Source organism: Lineus longissimus, chromosome 17 (genome assembly GCF_910592395.1).
Source record: "Lineus longissimus chromosome 17, tnLinLong1.2, whole genome shotgun sequence".
Taxonomy (NCBI): domain Eukaryota; kingdom Metazoa; phylum Nemertea; class Pilidiophora; order Heteronemertea; family Lineidae; genus Lineus; species Lineus longissimus.
In genome coordinates, this window is record NC_088324.1 from 4,259,388 (window position 1) to 4,283,056 (window position 23,669).

A 23,669-nucleotide genomic window follows, 5' to 3' on the forward strand; every position below is an offset into this window, starting at 1 on the left:
CTGAGACCGCAATTTTGAGATTCTGCGATGATAAGTTGTCACTCAACTAGAGATATTACATGACTGGCGATGACGGTCGGTCGGTGATTGCGCTCGTCGCGACCGATCACGCTCATTTTGGTTATACAGACTCAAGATGACCGATAGGACAAACTGAGACTGCAATTTCGAGATTCTGCGATGTTAAGTTGTCATTCGACTAGCGATATTTCACGACTGGCGATGACGGTCGGTCGGCGAAGGTGTTTGTCGCGACCGATCACGCTCATTTTGTTTATACAGAGTCGAGATGCCCAATTGGACAAACTGAGACTGCAATTTCGAGATTCTGCGTTGATAAGTTGTCATTCGATAGCGATATTACACGACTGGCGATGAATGTCGGTCGGAGATGGTGCTCGTCGCGACCGATCACGTTCATTTTGGTTATACAGAGTCAAGATGACCGATTGGAGAAACTGAGACCGCAATTTCGAGATTCTGCGATGATAAGTTGTCATTCGACTAGCGATATTACACGACTGGCGATGACTGTCGGTCGGCGATGGCGTTGTCGCGAACGATCACGTTCATTTTGGTTATACAGAGTCAAGATGACCGATTGGACAAACTGAGACCGCAATTTCGAGATTCTGCGATGATAAGTTGTCATTCGACTAGAGATATTACACGACTAGCGATGACAGTTGGTCGTTGATGGCGCTCGTCGCGACCGATCACAGCATTTTGGTTATACAGAGTCGGAATGAGCGATTGGACAAACTGAGACCATAATTTCGAGATTCTGCGATGATAAGTTGTCATTCGATAGCAAAATTACACGACTGGCGATGAAAGTTGGCCGGAGATGGTGCTCGTCGCGACCGATCACGTTCTTTTTGGTTATACAGAGTCGAGATGACTGATGGACAAACTGAGACCGCAATTTCGAGATTCTGCGATGATAAGTTTTCATTCGACTAGCGATATTACACGACTGGCGGTGACGGTCGGTCGGCGATGGCGCTCGTCGCGACCGATCACGCTCATTTTGGTTATACAGAGTCGAGATGCCCGATTGGACAAACTGAGACTGCAATTTCGAGATTCTACGATGATAAGTTATCAATCGATAGCGATATTACACGACTGGCGATGAATGTCGGTCGGAGATGGTGCGCGTCGCGACCGATCACGTTCATTTTGGTTATACAGAGTCAAGATGACCAATTGGACAAACTGAGACCGCAATTTCGAGATTCTGCGATGATAAGTTGTCATTCGACTAGCGATATTACACGACTGGCGATGACTGTCGGTCGGCGATGGCGTTGTCGCGAACGATCACGTTCATTTTGGTTATACAGAGTCAAGATGACCGATTGGACAAAATGAGACCGCAATTTCGAGATTCTGCGATGATAAGTTGTCATTCGACTAGAGATATTACACGACTAGCTATGACAGTTGGTCGGTGATGGCGCTCGTCGCGACCGATCACGGTCATTTGTTATACAGAGTCAAGATGACCGATTGGACAAATTGAGACTGCAATTTCGAGATTCTCCGATGATAAGTTGTCATTCTACGTGCAATATTACACGACTTGCGATGACGGTCGGTCGGCGATGGCGCTCGTCGCGACCGATCACGCTCATTTTGGTTATACAGAGTCGAGATGACCGATGGACAAACTGAGACTGCATTTTCGAGATTCTGTGATGATAAGTTGTCACTCGACTAACGATATAAGACTAGTGGCGATGAAGGTCGGTCGGCGATGGCGCTCGTCGCGACCGATCACGCTCATTTTGGTTATACAGAGTCGAAATGACTGATGGACAAACTGAGACCGCAATTTCGAGATTCTGCGATGATAAGTTTGTATTCGACTAGCGATATTACACGACTGGCGATGACGGTCGGTCAGCGATGGCGCTCGTCGCGACCGATCACGCTCATTTTGGTTATACAGAGTCAAGATGACCGATTGGACAAACTGAGACCGCAATTTCGAGATTCTGCGATGATAAGTTGTCATTCGACTAGAGATATTACACGACTAGCGATGACAGTTGGTCGGTGATGGCGCTCGTCGCGACCGATCACGCTCATTTTGGTTATACGGAGTCGGAATGAGCGATTGGACAAACTGAGACCACAATTTCGAGATTCTGCGATGATTAGTTGTCATTCGATAGCAATATTACACGACTGGCGATGAAAGTTGGTCGGAGATGGTGCTCGTCGTGACCGATCACGTTCATTTTGGTTATACAGAGTCAAGATGACCGATTGGACAAATTGAGACTGCAATTTCGAGATTCTGCGATGATAAGTTGTCATTCTACGTGCAATATTACACGACATGCGATGACGGTCGGTCGGCGATGGCGCTCGTCGCGACCGATCACGCTCATTTTGGTTATACAGAGTCGAGATGCCCGATTGGACAAACTGAGACTGCAATTTCGAGATTCTGCGATGATAAGTTGTCACTCAACTAGAGATATTACACGACTGGCGATGAATGCCGGTCGGAGATGGTGCGCGTCGCGACCGATCACGTTCATTTTGGTTATACAGAGTCAAGATGACCAATTGGACAAACTGAGACCGCAATTTCGAGATTCTGCGATGATAAGTTGTCATTCGACTAGCGATATTACACGACTGGCGGTGACGGTCGGTCGGCGATGGCGCTCGTCGCGACCGATCACGCTCATTTTGGTTATACAGAGTCGAGATGCCCGATTGGACAAACTGAGACTGCAATTTCGAGATTCTACGATGATAAGTTGTCATTTGGTAGCGATATTACACGACTGGCGATGAATGTCGGTCGGAGATGGTGCGCGTCGCGACCGATCACGTTCATTTTGGTTATACAGAGTCAAGATGACCAATTGGACAAACTGAGACCGCAATTTCGAGATTCTGCGATGATAAGTTGTCATTCGATAGCGATATTACACGACTGGCGATGACTGTCGGTCGGCGATGGCGTTGTCGCGAACGATCACGTTCATTTTGGTTATACAGAGTCAAGATGACCGATTGGACAAAATGAGACCGCAATTTCGAGATTCTGCGATGATAAGTTGTCATTCGACTAGAGATATTACACGACTAGCTATGACAGTTGGTCGGTGATGGCGCTCGTCGCGACCGATCATGGTCATTTTGGTTATACAGAGTCAAGATGACCGATTGGACAAATTGAGACTGCAATTTCGAGATTCTCCGATGATAAGTTGTCATTCTACGTGCAATATTACACGACTTGCGATGACGGTCGGTCGGCGATGGCGCTCGTCGCGACCGATCACGCTCATTTTGGTTATACAGAGTCGAGATGACCGATGGACAAACTGAGACTGCATTTTCGAGATTCTGTGATGATAAGTTGTCACTCGACTAACGATATAAGACTAGTGGCGATGAAGGTCGGTCGGCGATGGCGCTCGTCGCGACCGATCACGCTCATTTTGGTTATACAGAGTCGAAATGACTGATGGACAAACTGAGACCGCAATTTCGAGATACTGCGATGATAAGTTTTCATTCGACTAGCGATATTACACGTCTGGCGATGACGGTCGGTCGGCGATGGCGCTCGTCGTGACCGATCACGCTCATTTTGGTTATACAGAGTCAAGATGACCGATTGGACAAACTGAGACCGCAATTTCGAGATTCTGCGATGATAAGTTGTCATTCGACTAGAGATATTACACGACTAGCTATGACAGTTGGTCGGTGATGGCGCTCGTCGCGACCGATCACGGTCATTTTGGTTATACAGAGTCAAGATGACCGATTGGACAAATTGAGACTGCAATTTCGAGATTCTCCGATGATAAGTTGTCATTCTACGTGCAATATTACACGACTTGCGATGACGGTCGGTCGGCGATGTGCTCGTCGCGACCGATCACGCTCATTTTGGTTATACAGAGTCAAGATGACCGATTGGACAAACTGAGACCGCAATTTCGAGATTCTGCGATGATAAGTTGTCATTCGACTAGAGATATTACACGACTAGCGATGACAGTTGGTCGGTGATGGCGCTCGTCGCGACCGATCACGCTCATTTTGGTTATACGGAGTCGGAATGAGCGATTGGACAAACTGAGACCACAATTTCGAGATTCTGCGATGATTAGTTGTCATTCGATAGCAATATTACACGACTGGCGATGAAATTTGGTCGGAGATGGTGCTCGTCGCGACCGATCACGTTCATTTTGGTTATACAGAGTCAAGATGACCGATTGGACAAATTGAGACTGCAATTTCGAGATTCTGCGATGATAAGTTGTCATTCTACGTGCAATATTACACGACATGCGATGACGGTCGGTCGGCGATGGCGCTCGTCGCGACCGATCACGCTCATTTTGGTTATACAGAGTCGAGATGACCGATGGACAAACTGAGACTGCATTTTCGAGATTCTGTGATGATAAGTTGTCACTCGACTAACGATATAAGACTAGTGGCGATGACGGTCGGTTGGCGATGGCGCTCGTCGCGACCGATCACGCTCATTTTGGTTATTCCGAGTCGAGATGACTGATGGACAAACTGAGACCACATTTTCGAGATTCTGCGATGATAAGTTTTCATTGGACTAGTGATATTACACGACTGGCGATGACGGTCGGTCGGCGATGGCGCTCGTCGCGACCGATCACGCTCATTTTGGTTATACAGAGTCAAGATGCCTGATTGGACAAACTGAGACTGCAATTTCGAGATTCTACGATGATAAGTTGTCGTTCGATAGCGATATTACACGACTGGCGATGAATGTCGGTCGGAGATGGTGCGCGTCGCGACCGATCACGTTCATTTTGGTTATACAGAGTCAAGATGACCGATTGGACAAACTGAGACTGCAATTTCGAGATTCTGCGATGATAAGTTGTCACTCAACTAGAGATATTACACGACTGGCGATGACAGTCGGTCGGTGATGGCCCTCGTCGCGACTGATCACGTTCATTTTGGTTATACAGAGTCGGGATGAGCAATTGGACAAACTGAGACCACAATTTCGAGATTCTGCGATGACAAGCTGTCATTCGATAGCATTATTACACTACTGGCGATGAAAGTCGGTCGGCGATGGCGCTCGCCGCGACCGATCACGCTCATTTTGGTTATACAGAGTCGAGATGCCCGATTGGACAAACTGAGACCGCAATTTGAGATTCTGCGATGATAAGTTGTCACTCAACTAGAGATATTACACGACTGGCGATTACGATCGGTCAGCGATGGCGCTCGTTGCGACCGATCACGCTCATTTTGGTTATACAGAGTCGGGATGAGCGATTGGACAAACAGAGACCACAATTTCGTGATTCTGCGATGATAAGTTGTCATTTGATAGCAATATTACACTACTGGCGATGAAAATCGGTCGGCGATGGCGCTTGTCGCGACCGATCACGCTCATTTTGGTTATACAGAGTCGAGATGACGGAATAGACACACTCGGACCACAATTTTGAGATTCAGCGATGATAAGTTGTCATTTGACTAACGATATAAGACTACTGGCGATGATTGTCAGTCGGCGATGGCGCTTGTCGTGATCGATCAAGCTAATTTTGGTTTTTCAGAGTCGAGATGCCCGATTGGACAAACTGAGACCGCAATTTTGAGAGTCTGCGACGAGAAGTTGTCATTCAACTAACGATATAAGACTACTGGCGATGACGGTGGGTCGGCGATGGCGCTCGTCGCGACCGATCACGCTCATTTTGGTTATACAGAGTCGAGATGACTGATGGACAAACTGAGACCACATTTTCGAGATTCTGCGATGATAAGTTGTCACTCAACTAGAGATATTACACGACTGGCGATGACAGTCGGTCGGTGATGGCGCTCGTCGCGACTGATCACGTTCATTTTGGTTATACAGAGTCAGGATGAGCGCTTGGACAAACTGAGACCACAATTTCGAGATTCTGCGATGATAAGCTGTCATTCAATAGCATTATTACACTACTGGCGATGAAAGTCGGTCGGCGATGGCGCTCGCCGCGACCGATCACGCTCATTTTGGTTATACAGAGTCGAGATGCCTGATTGGACAAACTGAGACCGCAATTTTGAGATTCTGCGATGATAAGTTGTCACTCAACTAGTGATATTACACGACTGGCGATTACGATCGGTCAGCGATGGCGCTCGTTGCGACCGATCACTCTCATTTTGGTTATACAGAGTCGGGATGAGCGATTGGACAAACTGAGACCACAATTTCGTGATTCTGCGATGATAAGTTGTCATTTGATAGCAATATTACACTACTGGCGATGAAAATCGGTCGGCGATGGCGCTTGTCGCGACCGATCACGCTCATTTTGGTTATACAGAGTCGAGATGATTGAATAGACACACTCGGACCACAATTTTGAGATTCAGCGATGATAAGTTGTCATTTGACTAACGATATAAGACTACTGGCGATGATTGTCAGTCGGCGATGGCGCTTGTCGTGATCGATCAAGCTAATTTTGGTTTTTCAGAGTCGAGATGCCCGATTGGACAAACTGAGACCGCAATTTTGAGAGTCTGCGACGAGAAGTTGTCATTCAACTAACGATATAAGACTACTGGCGATGACGGTCGGTAGGCGATGGCGCTCGTCGCGACCGATCACGCTCATTTTGGTTATTCAGAGTCGAGATGACTGATGGACAAACTGAGACCACATTTTCGAGATTCTGCGATGATAAGTTGTCACTCAACTAGAGATATTACATGACTGGCGATGACAGTCGGTCGGTGATGGCGCTCGTCGCGACCGATCACGTTCATTTTGGTTATACGGAGTCGGGATGAGCGATTGGACAAACTGAGACCTAAATTTCGAGATTCTGCGATGATAAGCTGTCATTCGATAGCATTATTACACTACTGGCGATGAAAGTCGGTCGGCGATTGCGCTCGTCGCGACCGATCACGCTCATTTTGGTTATACAGAGACGAGATGCCCGATTGGACAAACTGAGACCGCAATTTTGAGATTCTGCGATGATAAGTTGTCACTCAACTAGAGATATTACATGACTGGCGATGACGGTCGGTCGGTGATTGCGCTCGTCGCGACCGATCACGCTCATTTTGGTTATACAGACTCAAGATGACCGATAGGACAAACTGAGACTGCAATTTCGAGATTCTGCGATGTTAAGTTGTCATTCGACTAGCGATATTTCACGACTGGCGATGACGGTCGGTCGGCGAAGGTGTTTGTCGCGACCGATCACGCTCATTTTGTTTATACAGAGTCGAGATGCCCAATTGGACAAACTGAGACTGCAATTTCGAGATTCTGCGTTGATAAGTTGTCATTCGATAGCGATATTACACGACTGGCGATGAATGTCGGTCGGAGATGGTGCTCGTCGCGACCGATCACGTTCATTTTGGTTATACAGAGTCAAGATGACCGATTGGAGAAACTGAGACCGCAATTTCGAGATTCTGCGATGATAAGTTGTCATTCGACTAGCGATATTACACGACTGGCGATGACTGTCGGTCGGCGATGGCGTTGTCGCGAACGATCACGTTCATTTTGGTTATACAGAGTCAAGATGACCGATTGGACAAACTGAGACCGCAATTTCGAGATTCTGCGATGATAAGTTGTCATTCGACTAGAGATATTACACGACTAGCGATGACAGTTGGTCGTTGATGGCGCTCGTCGCGACCGATCACAGCATTTTGGTTATACAGAGTCGGAATGAGCGATTGGACAAACTGAGACCACAATTTCGAGATTCTGCGATGATAAGTTGTCATTCGATAGCAAAATTACACGACTGGCGATGAAAGTTGGCCGGAGATGGTGCTCGTCACGACCGATCACGTTCTTTTTGGTTATACAGAGTCGAGATGACTGATGGACAAACTGAGACCGCAATTTCGAGATTCTGCGATGATAAGTTTTCATTCGACTAGCGATATTACACGACTGGCGGTGACGGTCGGTCGGCGATGGCGCTCGTCGCGACCGATCACGCTCATTTTGGTTATACAGAGTCGAGATGCCCGATTGGACAAACTGAGACTGCAATTTCGAGATTCTACGATGATAAGTTATCAATCGATAGCGATATTACACGACTGGCGATGAATGTCGGTCGGAGATGGTGCGCGTCGCGACCGATCACGTTCATTTTGGTTATACAGAGTCAAGATGACCAATTGGACAAACTGAGACCGCAATTTCGAGATTCTGCGATGATAAGTTGTCATTCGACTAGCGATATTACACGACTGGCGATGACTGTCGGTCGGCGATGGCGTTGTCGCGAACGATCACGTTCATTTTGGTTATACAGAGTCAAGATGACCGATTGGACAAAATGAGACCGCAATTTCGAGATTCTGCGATGATAAGTTGTCATTCGACTAGAGATATTACACGACTAGCTATGACAGTTGGTCGGTGATGGCGCTCGTCGCGACCGATCACGGTCATTTTGGTTATACAGAGTCAAGATGACCGATTGGACAAATTGAGACTGCAATTTCGAGATTCTCCGATGATAAGTTGTCATTCTACGTGCAATATTACACGACTTGCGATGACGGTCGGTCGGCGATGGCGCTCGTCGCGACCGATCACGCTCATTTTGGTTATACAGAGTCGAGATGACCGATGGACAAACTGAGACTGCATTTTCGAGATTCTGTGATGATAAGTTGTCACTCGACTAACGATATAAGACTAGTGGCGATGAAGGTCGGTCGGCGATGGCGCTCGTCGCGACCGATCACGCTCATTTTGGTTATACAGAGTCGAAATGACTGATGGACAAACTGAGACCGCAATTTCGAGATTCTGCGATGATAAGTTTGTATTCGACTAGCGATATTACACGACTGGCGATGACGGTCGGTCAGCGATGGCGCTCGTCGCGACCGATCACGCTCATTTTGGTTATACAGAGTCAAGATGACCGATTGGACAAACTGAGACCGCAATTTCGAGATTCTGCGATGATAAGTTGTCATTCGACTAGAGATATTACACGACTAGCGATGACAGTTGGTCGGTGATGGCGCTCGTCGCGACCGATCACGCTCATTTTGGTTATACGGAGTCGGAATGAGCGATTGGACAAACTGAGACCACAATTTCGAGATTCTGCGATGATTAGTTGTCATTCGATAGCAATATTACACGACTGGCGATGAAAGTTGGTCGGAGATGGTGCTCGTCGTGACCGATCACGTTCATTTTGGTTATACAGAGTCAAGATGACCGATTGGACAAATTGAGACTGCAATTTCGAGATTCTGCGATGATAAGTTGTCATTCTACGTGCAATATTACACGACATGCGATGACGGTCGGTCGGCGATGGCGCTCGTCGCGACCGATCACGCTCATTTTGGTTATACAGAGTCGAGATGCCCGATTGGACAAACTGAGACTGCAATTTCGAGATTCTGCGATGATAAGTTGTCACTCAACTAGAGATATTACACGACTGGCGATGAATGTCGGTCGGAGATGGTGCGCGTCGCGACCGATCACGTTCATTTTGGTTATACAGAGTCAAGATGACCAATTGGACAAACTGAGACCGCAATTTCGAGATTCTGCGATGATAAGTTGTCATTCGACTAGCGATATTACACGAATGGCGGTGACGGTCGGTCGGCGATGGCGCTCGTCGCGACCGATCACGCTCATTTTGGTTATACAGAGTCGAGATGCCCGATTGGACAAACTGAGACTGCAATTTCAAGATTCTACGATGATAAGTTGTCATTTGATAGCGATATTACACGACTGGCGATGAATGTCGGTCGGAGATGGTGCGCGTCGCGACCGATCACGTTCATTTTGGTTATACAGAGTCAAGATGACCAATTGGACAAACTGAGACCGCAATTTCGAGATTCTGCGATGATAAGTTGTCATTCGATAGCGATATTACACGACTGGCGATGACTGTCGGTCGGCGATGGCGTTGTCGCGAACGATCACGTTCATTTTGGTTATACAGAGTCAAGATGACCGATTGGACAAAATGAGACCGCAATTTCGAGATTCTGCGATGATAAGTTGTCATTCGACTAGAGATATTACACGACTAGCTATGACAGTTGGTCGGTGATGGCGCTCGTCGCGACCGATCACGGTCATTTTGGTTATACAGAGTCAAGATGACCGATTGGACAAATTGAGACTGCAATTTCGAGATTCTCCGATGATAAGTTGTCATTCTACGTGCAATATTACACGACTTGCGATGACGGTCAGTCGGCGATGGCGCTCGTCGCGACCGATCACGCTCATTTTGGTTATACAGAGTCGAGATGACCGATGGACAAACTGAGACTGCATTTTCGAGATTCTGTGATGATAAGTTGTCACTCGACTAACGATATAAGACTAGTGGCGATGAAGGTCGGTCGGCGATGGCGCTCGTCGCGACCGATCACGCTCATTTTGGTTATACAGAGTCGAAATGACTGATGGACAAACTGAGACCGCAATTTCGAGATACTGCGATGATAAGTTTTCATTCGACTAGCGATATTACACGTCTGGCGATGACGGTCGGTCGGCGATGGCGCTCGTCGTGACCGATCACGCTCATTTTGGTTATACAGAGTCAAGATGACCGATTGGACAAACTGAGACCGCAATTTCGAGATTCTGCGATGATAAGTTGTCATGCGACTAGAGATATTACACGACTAGCTATGACAGTTGGTCGGTGATGGCGCTCGTCGCGACCGATCACGGTCATTTTGGTTATACAGAGTCAAGATGACCGATTGGACAAATTGAGACTGCAATTTCGAGATTCTCCGATGATAAGTTGTCATTCTACGTGCAATATTACACGACTTGCGATGACGGTCGGTCGGCGATGGCGCTCGTCGCGACCGATCACGCTCATTTTGGTTATACAGAGTCAAGATGACCGATTGGACAAACTGAGACCGCAATTTCGAGATTCTGCGATGATAAGTTGTCATTCGACTAGAGATATTACACGACTAGCGATGACAGTTGGTCGGTGATGGCGCTCGTCGCGACCGATCACGCTCATTTTGGTTATACGGAGTCGGAATGAGCGATTGGACAAACTGAGACCACAATTTCGAGATTCTGCGATGATTAGTTGTCATTCGATAGCAATATTACACGACTGGCGATGAAAGTTGGTCGGAGATGGTGCTCGTCGCGACCGATCACGTTCATTTTGGTTATACAGAGTCAAGATGACCGATTGGACAAATTGAGACTGCAATTTCGAGATTCTGCGATGATAAGTTGTCATTCTACGTGCAATATTACACGACATGCGATGACGGTCGGTCGGCGATGGCGCTCGTCGCGACCGATCACGCTCATTTTGGTTATACAGAGTCGAGATGACCGATGGACAAACTGAGACTGCATTTTCGAGATTCTGTGATGATAAGTTGTCACTCGACTAACGATATAAGACTAGTGGCGATGACGGTCGGTTGGCGATGGCGCTCGTCGCGACCGATCACGCTCATTTTGGTTATTCCGAGTCGAGATGACTGATGGACAAACTGAGACCACATTTTCGAGATTCTGCGATGATAAGTTTTCATTGGACTAGTGATATTACACGACTGGCGATGACGGTCGGTCGGCGATGGCGCTCGTCGCGACCGATCACGCTCATTTTGGTTATACAGAGTCAAGATGCCTGATTGGACAAACTGAGACTGCAATTTCGAGATTCTACGATGATAAGTTGTCGTTCGATAGCGATATTACACGACTGGCGATGAATGTCGGTCGGAGATGGTGCGCGTCGCGACCGATCACGTTCATTTTGGTTATACAGAGTCAAGATGACCGATTGGACAAACTGAGACTGCAATTTCGAGATTCTGCGATGATAAGTTGTCACTCAACTAGAGATATTACACGACTGGCGATGACAGTCGGTCGGTGATGGCCCTCGTCGCGACTGATCACGTTCATTTTGGTTATACAGAGTCGGGATGAGCAATTGGACAAACTGAGACCACAATTTCGAGATTCTGCGATGACAAGCTGTCATTCGATAGCATTATTACACTACTGGCGATGAAAGTCGGTCGGCGATGGCGCTCGCCGCGACCGATCACGCTCATTTTGGTTATACAGAGTCGAGATGCCCGATTGGACAAACTGAGACCGCAATTTTGAGATTCTGCGATGATAAGTTGTCACTCAACTAGAGATATTACACGACTGGCGATTACGATCGGTCAGCGATGGCGCTCGTTGCGACCGATCACGCTCATTTTGGTTATACAGAGTCGGGATGAGCGATTGGACAAACTGAGACCACAATTTCGTGATTCTGCGATGATAAGTTGTCATTTGATAGCAATATTACACTACTGGCGATGAAAATCGGTCGGCGATGGCGCTTGTCGCGACCGATCACGCTCATTTTGGTTATACAGAGTCGAGATGACGGAATAGACACACTCGGACCACAATTTTGAGATTCAGCGATGATAAGTTGTCATTTGACTAACGATATAAGACTACTGGCGATGATTGTCAGTCGGCGATGGCGCTTGTCGTGATCGATCAAGCTAATTTTGGTTTTTCAGAGTCGAGATGCCCGATTGGACAAACTGAGACCGCAATTTTGAGAGTCTGCGACGAGAAGTTGTCATTCAACTAACGATATAAGACTACTGGCGATGACGGTGGGTCGGCGATGGCGCTCGTCGCGACCGATCACGCTCATTTTGGTTATACAGAGTCGAGATGACTGATGGACAAACTGAGACCACATTTTCGAGATTCTGCGATGATAAGTTGTCACTCAACTAGAGATATTACACGACTGGCGATGACAGTCGGTCGGTGATGGCGCTCGTCGCGACTGATCACGTTCATTTTGGTTATACAGAGTCAGGATGAGCGCTTGGACAAACTGAGACCACAATTTCGAGATTCTGCGATGATAAGCTGTCATTCAATAGCATTATTACACTACTGGCGATGAAAGTCGGTCGGCAATGGCGCTCGCCGCGACCGATCACGCTCATTTTGGTTATACAGAGTCGAGATGCCCGATTGGACAAACTGAGACCGCAATTTTGAGATTCTGCGATGATAAGTTGTCACTCAACTAGAGATATTACACGACTGGCGATTACGATCGGTCAGCGATGGCGCTCGTTGCGACCGATCACGCTCATTTTGGTTATACAGAGTCGGGATGAGCGATTGGACAAACTGAGACCACAATTTCGTGATTCTGCGATGATAAGTTGTCATTTGATAGCAATATTACACTACTGGCGATGAAAATCGGTCGGCGATGGCGCTTGTCGCGACCGATCACGCTCTTTTTGGTTATACAGAGTCGAGATGACGGAATAGACACACTCGGACCACAATTTTGAGATTCAGCGATGATAAGTTGTCATTTGACTAACGATATAAGACTACTGGCGATGATTGTCAGTCGGCGATGGCGCTTGTCGTGATCGATCAAGCTAATTTTGGTTTTTCAGAGTCGAGATGCCCGATTGGACAAACTGAGACTGCAATTTTGAGAGTCTGCGACGAGAAGTTGTCATTCAACTAACGATATAAGACTACTGGCGATGATGGTCGGTCGGCGATGGCGCTCGTCGCGACCGATCACGCTCATTTTGGTTATACAGAGTCGAGATGACTGATGTACAAACTGAGACCACATTTTCGAGATTCTGCGATGATAAGTTGTCACTCAACTAGAGATATTAAACGACTGGCGATGACAGTCGGTCGGTGATGGCGCTCGTCGCGACTGATCACGTTCATTTTGGTTATACAGAGTCGGGATGAGCGATTGGACAAACTGAGACCACAATTTCGAGATTCTGCGATGATAAGCTATCATTCGATAGCATTATTACACTACTGGCGATGAAAGTCGGTCGGCGATGGCGCTCGCCGCGACCGATCACGCTCATTTTGGTTATACAGAGTCGAGATGCCCGATTGGACAAACTGAGACCGCAATTTTGAGATTCTGCGATGATAAGTTGTCACTCAACTAGAGATATTACACGACTGGCGATTACGATCGGTCAGCGATGGCGCTCGTTGCGACCGATCACGCTCATTTTGGTTATGCAGAGTCGGAATGAGCGATTGGACAAACTGAGACCACAATTTCGTGATTCTGCGATGATAAGTTGTCATTCGATAGCAATATTACACTACTGGCGATGAAAATCGGTCGGCGATGGCGCTCGTCGCGACCGATCACGCTCATTTTTGGTTATACAGAGTCGAGATGACGGAATAGACACACTCGGACCACAATTTTGAGATTCAGCGATGATAAGTTGTCATTTGACTAACGATATAAGACTACTGGCGATGATTGTCAGTCGGCGATTGCGCTTGTCGTGATCGATCAAGCTAATTTTGGTTTTTCAGAGTCGAGATGCCCGATTGGACAAACTGAGACCGCAATTTTGAGAGTCTGCGACGAGAAGTTGTCATTCAACTAACGATTAAGACTACTGGCGATGACGGTCGGTAGGCGATGGCGCTCGTCGCGACCGATCACGCTCATTTTGGTTATTCAGAGTCGAGATGACTGATGGACAAACTGAGACCACATTTTCGAGATTCTGCGATGATAAGTTGTCACTCAACTAGAGATATTACATGACTGGCGATGACAGTCGGTCGGTGATGGCGCTCGTCGCGACCGATCACGTTCATTTTGGTTATACCGAGTCGGGATGAGCGATTGGACAAACTGAGACCTAAATTTCGAGATTCTGCGATGATAAGCTGTCATTCGATAGCATTATTACACTACTGGCGATGAAAGTCGGTCGGCGATTGCGCTCGTCGCGACCGATCACGCTCATTTTGGTTATACAGAGACGAGATGCCCGATTGGACAAACTGAGACCGCAATTTTGAGATTCTGCGATGATAAGTTGTCACTCAACTAGAGATATTACATGACTGGCGATGACGGTCGGTCGGCGATTGCGCTCGTCGCGACCGATCACGCTCATTTTGGTTATACAGACTCAAGATGACCGATTGGACAAACTGAGACTGCAATTTCGAGATTCTGCGATGATAAGTTGTCATTCGACTAGCGATATTTCACTACTGGCGATGACGGTCGGTCGGCGAAGGCGCTTGTCGCGACCGATCACGCTCATTTTGTTTATACAGAGTCGAGATGCCCGATTGGACAAACTGAGACTGCAATTTCGAGATTCTGCGATGATAAGTTTTCATTCGACTGGCAATATTACGCGACTGGCGATGACGGTCGGTCGGCGAAGGCGCTCGTCGCGACCGATCACACTCATTTTGGTTATACAGAGTCGAGATGCCCAATTGGACAAACTCAGACTGCAATTTCGAGATTCTACGATGATAAGTTCTCGTTCGATAGCGATATTACACGACTGGCGATGAATGTCGGTCGGAGATGGTGCTCGTCGCGACCGATCACGTTCATTTTGGTTATACAGAGTCAAGATGACCGATTGGACAAACTGAGACCGCAATTTCGAGATTCTGCGATGATAAGTTGTCATTTGACTAGCGATATTACACGACTGGCGATGACTGTCAGTCGGCGATGGCGTTGTCGCGAACGATCACGTTCATTTTGGTTATACAGAGTCAAGATGACCGATTGGACAAACTGAGACCGCAATTTCGAGATTCTGCGATGATAAGTTGTCATTCGACTAGAGATATTACACGACTAGCGATGACAGTTGGTCGTTGATGGCGCTCGTCGCGACCGATCACGGTCATTTTGGTTATACAGAGTCGGAATGAGCGATTGGACAAACTGAGACCACAATTTCGAGATTCTGCGATGATAAGTTGTCATTCGATAGCAAAATTACACGACTGGCGATGAAAGTTGGCCGGAGATGGTGCTCGTCGCAACCGATCACGTTCATTTTGGTTATACAGAGTCGAGATGACTGATGGACAAACTGAGACCGCAATTTCGAGATTCTGCGATGATAAGTTTTCATTCGACTAGCGATATTACACGACTGGCGATGACGGTCGGTCGGCGATGGCGCTCGTCGCGACCGATCACGCTCATTTTGGTTATACAGAGTCGAGATGCCTGATTGGACAAACTGAGACTGCAATTTCGAGATTCTACGATGATAAGTTGTCGTTCGATAGCGATATTACACGACTGGCGATGAATGTCGGTCGGAGATGGTGCGCGTCGCGACCGATCACGTTCATTTTGGTTATACAGAGTCAAGATGACCGATTGGACAAACTGAGACCGCAATTTCGAGATTCTGCGATGATAAGTTGTCATTCGACTAGCGATATTACACGACTGGCGATGAAAATCGGTCGTCGATGGCGCTCGTCGCGACCGATCACGTTCATTTTGGTTATACAGAGTCAAGATGACCGATTGGACAAACTGAGACCGCAATTTCGAGATTCTGCGATGATAAGTTTTCATTCGACTGGCAATATTACGCGACTGGCGATGACGGTCGGTCGGCGAAGGCGCTCGTCGCGACCAATCACACTCATTTTGGTTATACAGAGTCGAGATGCCCAATTGGACAAACTGAGACTGCAATTTCGAGATTCTACGATGATTTGTTGTCGTTCGATAGCGATATTACACGACTGGCGATGAATGTCGGTCGGAGATGGTGCTCGTCGCGACCGATCACGTTCATTTTGGTTATACAGAGTCAAGATGACCGATTGGAGAAACTGAGACCGCAATTTCGAGATTCTGCGATGATAAGTTGTCATTCGACTAGCGATATTACACGACTGGCGATGACTGTCGGTCGGCGATGGCGTTGTCGCGAACGATCACGTTCATTTTGGTTATACAGAGTCAAGATGACCGATTGGACAAACTGAGACCGCAATTTTGAGATTCTGCGATGATAAGTTGTCATTCGACTAGAGATATTACATGACTAGCGATGACAGTTGGTCGTTGATGGCGCTCGTCGCGACCGATCACAGCATTTTGGTTATACAGAGTCGGAATGAGCGATTGGACAAACTGAGACCACAATTTCGAGATTCTGCGATGATAAGTTGTCATTCGATAGCAAAATTACACGACTGGCGATGAAAGTTGGCCGGAGATGGTGCTCGTCGCGACCGATCACGTTCATTTTGGTTATACAGAGTCGAGATGACTGATGGACAAACTGAGACCGCAATTTCGAGATTCTGCGATGATAAGTTTTCATTCGACTAGCGATATTACACGACTGGCGGTGACGGTCGGTCGGCGATGGCGCTCGTCGCGACCGATCACGCTCATTTTGGTTATACAGAGTCGAGATGCCCGATTGGACAAACTGAGACTGCAATTTCGAGATTCTACGATGATAAGTTCTCGTTCGATAGCGATATTACACGACTGGCGATGAATGTCGGTCGGAGATGGTGCTCGTCGCGACCGATCACGTTCATTTTGGTTATACAGAGTCAAGATGACCGATTGGACAAACTGAGACCGCAATTTCGAGATTCTGCGATGATAAGTTGTCATTTGACTAGCGATATTACACGACTGGCAATGACTGTCAGTCGGCGATGGCGTTGTCGCGAACGATCACGTTCATTTTGGTTATACAGAGTCAAGATGACCGATTGGACAAACTGAGACCGCAATTTCGAGATTCTGCGATGATAAGTTGTCATTCGACTAGAGATATTACACGACTAGCGATGACAGTTGGTCGTTGATGGCGCTCGTCGCGACCGATCACGGTCATTTTGGTTATACAGAGTCGGAATGAGCGATTGGACAAACTGAGACCACAATTTCGAGATTCTGCGATGATAAGTTGTCATTCGATAGCAAAATTACACGACTGGCGATGAAAGTTGGCCGGAGATGGTGCTCGTCGCAACCGATCACGTTCATTTTGGTTATACAGAGTCGAGGTGACTGATGGACAAACTGAGACCGCAATTTCGAGATTCTGCGATGATAAGTTTTCATTCGACTAGCGATATTACACGACTGGCGATGACGGTCGGTCGGCGATGGCGCTCGTCGCGACCGATCACGCTCATTTTGGTTATACAGAGTCGAGATGCCCGATTGGACAAACTGAGACTGCAATTTCGAGATTCTACGATGATAAGTTGTCATTCCATAGCGATATTACACGACTGGCGATGAATGTCGGTCGGAGATGGTGCGCGTCGCGACCGATCACGTTCATTTTGGTTATACAGAGTCAAGATGACCAATTGGACAAACTGAGACCGCAATTTCGAGATTCTGCGATGATAAGTTGTCATTCGACTAGCGATATTACACGACTAGCTATGACAGTTGGTCGGTGATGGCGCTCGTCGCGACCGATCACGGTCATTTTGGTTATACAGAGTCAAGATGACCGATTGGACAAATTGAGATTGCAATTTCGAGATTCTCCGATGATAAGTTGTCATTCTACGTGCAATATTACACGACTTGCGATGACGGTCGGTCGGCGATGGCGCTCGTCGCGACCGATCACGCTCATTTTGGTTATACAGAGTCGAGATGACCGATGGACAAACTGAGACTGCATTTTCGAGATTCTGTGATGATAAGTTGTCACTCGACTAACGATATAAGACTAGTGGCGATGAAGGTCGGTCGGCGATGGCGCTCGCCGCGACCGATCACGCTCATTTTGGTTATACAGAGTCGAAATGACTGATGGACAAACTGAGACCGCAATTTCGAGATTCTGCGATGATAAGTTTGTATTCGACTAGCGATATTACACGACTGGCGATGACGGTCGGTCGGCGATGGCGCTCGTCGTGACCGATCACGCTCATTTTGGTTATACAGAGTCAAGATGACCGATTGGACAAACTGAGACCGCAATTTCGAGATTCTGCGATGATAAGTTGTCATTCGACTAGTACACGACTAGCGATGACAGTTGGTCGGTGATGGCGCTCGTCGCGACCGATCACGCTCATTTTGGTTATACAGAGTCGGAATGAGCGATTGGACAAACTGAGACCACAATTTCGAGATTCTGCGATGATAAGTTGTCATTCGATAGCAATATTACACGACTGGCGATGAAAGTTGGTCGGAGATGGTGCTCGTCGCGACCGATCACGTTCATTTTGGTTATACAGAGTCAAGATGACCGATTGGACAAATTGAGACTGCAATTTCGAGATTCTGCGATGATAAGTTGTCATTCGACTAGAGATATTACACGACTAGCGATGACAGTGTCGATACAGAGTCGAGATGACCGATGGACAAACTGAGACTGCATTTTCGAGATTCTGTGATGATAAGTTGTCACTCGACTAACGATATAAGACTAGTGCCGATGACGGTCGGTTGGCGATGGCGCTCGTCGCGACCGATCACGCTCATTTTGGTTATTCAGAGTCGAGATGACTGATGGACAAACTGAGACCACATTTTCGAGATTCTGCGATGATAAGTTTTCATTCGACTAGTGATATTACACGACTGGCGATGACGGTCGGTCGGCGATGGCGCTCGTCGCGACCGATCACGCTCATTTTGGTTATACAGAGTCGAGATGCCTGATTGGACAAACTGAGACTGCAATTTCGAGATTCTACGATGATAAGTTGTCGTTCGATAGCGATATTACACGACTGGCGATGAATGTCGGTCGGAGATGGTGCGCGTCGCGACCGATCACGTTCATTTTGGTTATACAGAGTCAAGATGACCGATTGGACAAACTGAGACCGCAATTTCGAGATTCTGCGATGATAAGTTGTCATTCGACTAGCGATATTACACGACTGGCGATGACTGTCGGTCGGCGATTGCGTTGTCGCGAACGATCACGTTCATTTTGGTTATACAGAGTCAAGATGACTGATTGGACAAACTGAGACCGCAATTTCGAGATTCTGCGATGATAAGTTGTCATTCGACTAGCGATATTTCACTACTGGCGATGACGGTCGGTCGGCGATGGCGCTCGTCGCGACCGATCACGGTCATTTTGGTTATACAGAGTCGGGATGAGCGATTGGACAAACTGAGACCACAATTTCAAGATTCTGCGATGCTAAGTTGTCATTCGATAGCAATATTACACTACTGGCGATGAAAATCGGTCGTCGATGGCGCTCGTCGCGACCGATCACGTTCATTTTGGTTATACAGAGTCAAGATGACCGATTGGACAAACTGAGACCGCAATTTCGAGATTCTGCGATGATAAGTTTTCATTCGACTGGCAATATTACGCGACTGGCGATGACGGTCGGTCGGCGAAGGCGCTCGTCGCGACCAATCACACTCATTTTGGTTATACAGAGTCGAGATGCCCAATTGGACAAACTGAGACTGCAATTTCGAGATTCTACGATGATAAGTTGTCGTTCGATAGCGATATTACACGACTGGCGATGAATGTCGGTCGGAGATGGTGCTCGTCGCGACCGATCACGTTCATTTTGGTTATACAGAGTCAAGATGACCGATTGGAGAAACTGAGACCGCAATTTCGAGATTCTGCGATGATAAGTTGTCATTCGACTAGCGATATTACACGACTGGCGATGACTGTCGGTCGGCGATGGCGTTGTCGCGAACGATCACGTTCATTTTGGTTATACAGAGTCAAGATGACCGATTGGACAAACTGAGACCGCAATTTTGAGATTCTGCGATGATAAGTTGTCATTCGACTAGAGATATTACACGACTAGCGATGACAGTTGGTCGTTGATGGCGCTCGTCGCGACCGATCACAGCATTTTGGTTATACAGAGTCGGAATGAGCGATTGGACAAACTGAGACCACAATTTCGAGATTCTGCGATGATAAGTTGTCATTCGATAGCAAAATTACACGACTGGCGATGAAAGTTGGCCGGAGATGGTGCTCGTCGCGACCGATCACGTTCATTTTGGTTATACAGAGTCGAGATGACTGATGGACAAACTGAGACCGCAATTTCGAGATTCTGCGATGATAAGTTTTCATTCGACTAGCGATATTACACGACTGGCGGTGACGGTCGGTCGGCGATGGCGCTCGTCGCGACCGATCACGCTCATTTTGGTTATACAGAGTCGAGATGCCCGATTGGACAAACTGAGACTGCAATTTCGAGATTCTACGATGATAAGTTATCAATCGATAGCGATATTACACGACTGGCGATGAATGTCGGTCGGAGATGGTGCGCGTCGCGACCGATCACGTTCATTTTGGTTATACAGAGTCAAGATGACCAATTGGACAAACTGAGACCGCAATTTCGAGATTCTGCGATGATAAGTTGTCATTCGACTAGCGATATTACACGACTGGCGATGACTGTCGGTCGGCGATGGCGTTGTCGCGAACGATCACGTTCATTTTGGTTATACAGAGTCAAGATGACCGATTGGACAAACTGAGACCGCAATTTCGAGATTCTGCGATGATAAGTTGTCATTCGACTAGAGATATTACACGACTAGCTATGACAGTTGGTCGGTGATGGCGCTCGTCGCGACCGATCACGGTCATTTTGGTTATACAGAGTCAAGATGACCGATTGGACAAATTGAGACTGCAATTTCGAGATTCTCCGATGATAAGTTGTCATTCTACGTGCAATATTACACGACTTGCGATGACGGTCGGTCGGCGATGGCGCTCGTCGCGACCGATCACGCTCATTTTGGTTATACAGAGTCGAGATGACCGATGGACAAACTGAGACTGCATTTTCGAGATTCTGTGATGATAAGTTGTCACTCGACTAACGATATAAGACTAGTGGCGATGAAGGTCGGTCGGCGATGGCGCTCGTCGCGACCGATCACGCTCATTTTGGTTATACAGAGTCGAAATGACTGATGGACAAACTGAGACCGCAATTTCGAGATTCTGCGATGATAAGTTTGTATTCGACTAGCGATATTACACGACTGGCGATGACGGTCGGTCAGCGATGGCGCTCGTCGCGACCGATCACGCTCATTTTGGTTATACAGAGTCAAGATGACCGATTGGACAAACTGAGACCGCAATTTCGAGATTCTGCGATGATAAGTTGTCATTCGACTAGAGATATTACACGACTAGCGATGACAGTTGGTCGGTGATGGCGCTCGTCGCGACCGATCACGCTCATTTTGGTTATACGGAGTCGGAATGAGCGATTGGACAAACTGAGACCACAATTTCGAGATTCTGCGATGATAAGTTGTCATTCGATTGCAATATTACACGACTGGCGATGAAAGTTGGTCGGAGATGGTGCTCGTCGCGACCGATCACGTTCATTTTGGTTATACAGAGTCAAGATGACCGATTGGACAAATTGAGACTGCAATTTCGAGATTCTGCGATGATAAGTTGTCATTCTACGTGCAATATTACACGACATGCGATGACGGTCGGTCGGCGATGGCGCTCGTCGCGACCGATCACGCTCATTTTGGTTATACAGAGTCGAGATGCCCGATTGGACAAACTTAGACTGCAATTTCGAGATTCTGCGATGATAAGTTGTCACTCAACTAGAGATATTACACGACTGGCGATGAATGTCGGTCGGAGATGGTGCGCGTCGCGACCGATCACGTTCATTTTGGTTATACAGAGTCAAGATGACCAATTGGACAAACTGAGACCGCAATTTCGAGATTCTGCGATGATAAGTTGTCATTCGACTAGCGATATTACACGACTGGCGGTGACGGTCGGTCGGCGATGGCGCTCGTCGCGACCGATCACGCTCATTTTGGTTATACAGAGTCGAGATGCCCGATTGGACAAACTGAGACTGCAATTTCGAGATTCTACGATGATAAGTTGTCATTTGATAGCGATATTACACGACTGGCGATGAATGTCGGTCGGAGATGGTGCGCGTCGCGACCGATCACGTTCATTTTGGTTATACAGAGTCAAGATGACCAATTGGACAAACTGAGACCGCAATTTCGAGATTCTGCGATGATAAGTTGTCATTCGACTAGCGATATTACACGACTGGCGATGACTGTCGGTCGGCGATGGCGTTGTCGCGAACGATCACGTTCATTTTGGTTATACAGAGTCAAGATGACCGATTGGACAAAATGAGACCGCAATTTCGAGATTCTGCGATGATAAGTTGTCATTCGACTAGAGATATTACACGACTAGCTATGACAGTTGGTCGGTGATGGCGCTCGTCGCGACCGATCACGGTCATTTTGGTTATACAGAGTCAAGATGACCGATTGGGCAAATTGAGACTGCAATTTCGAGATTCTCCGATGATAAGTTTTCATTCGACTAGCGATATTACACGTCTGGCGATGACGGTCGGTCGGCGATGGCGCTCGTCGTGACCGATCACGCTCATTTTGGTTATACAGAGTCAAGATGACCGATTGGACAAACTGAGACCACAATTTCGAGATTCTGCGATGATAAGTTGTCATTCGACTAGAGATATTACACGACTAGCTATGACAGTTGGTCGGTGATGGCGCTCGTCGCGACCGATCACGGTCATTTTGGTTATACAGAGTCAAGATGACCGATTGGACAAATTGAGACTGCAATTTCGAGATTCTCCGATGATAAGTTGTCATTCTACGTGCAATATTACACGACTTGCGATGACGGTCGGTCGGCGATGGCGCTCG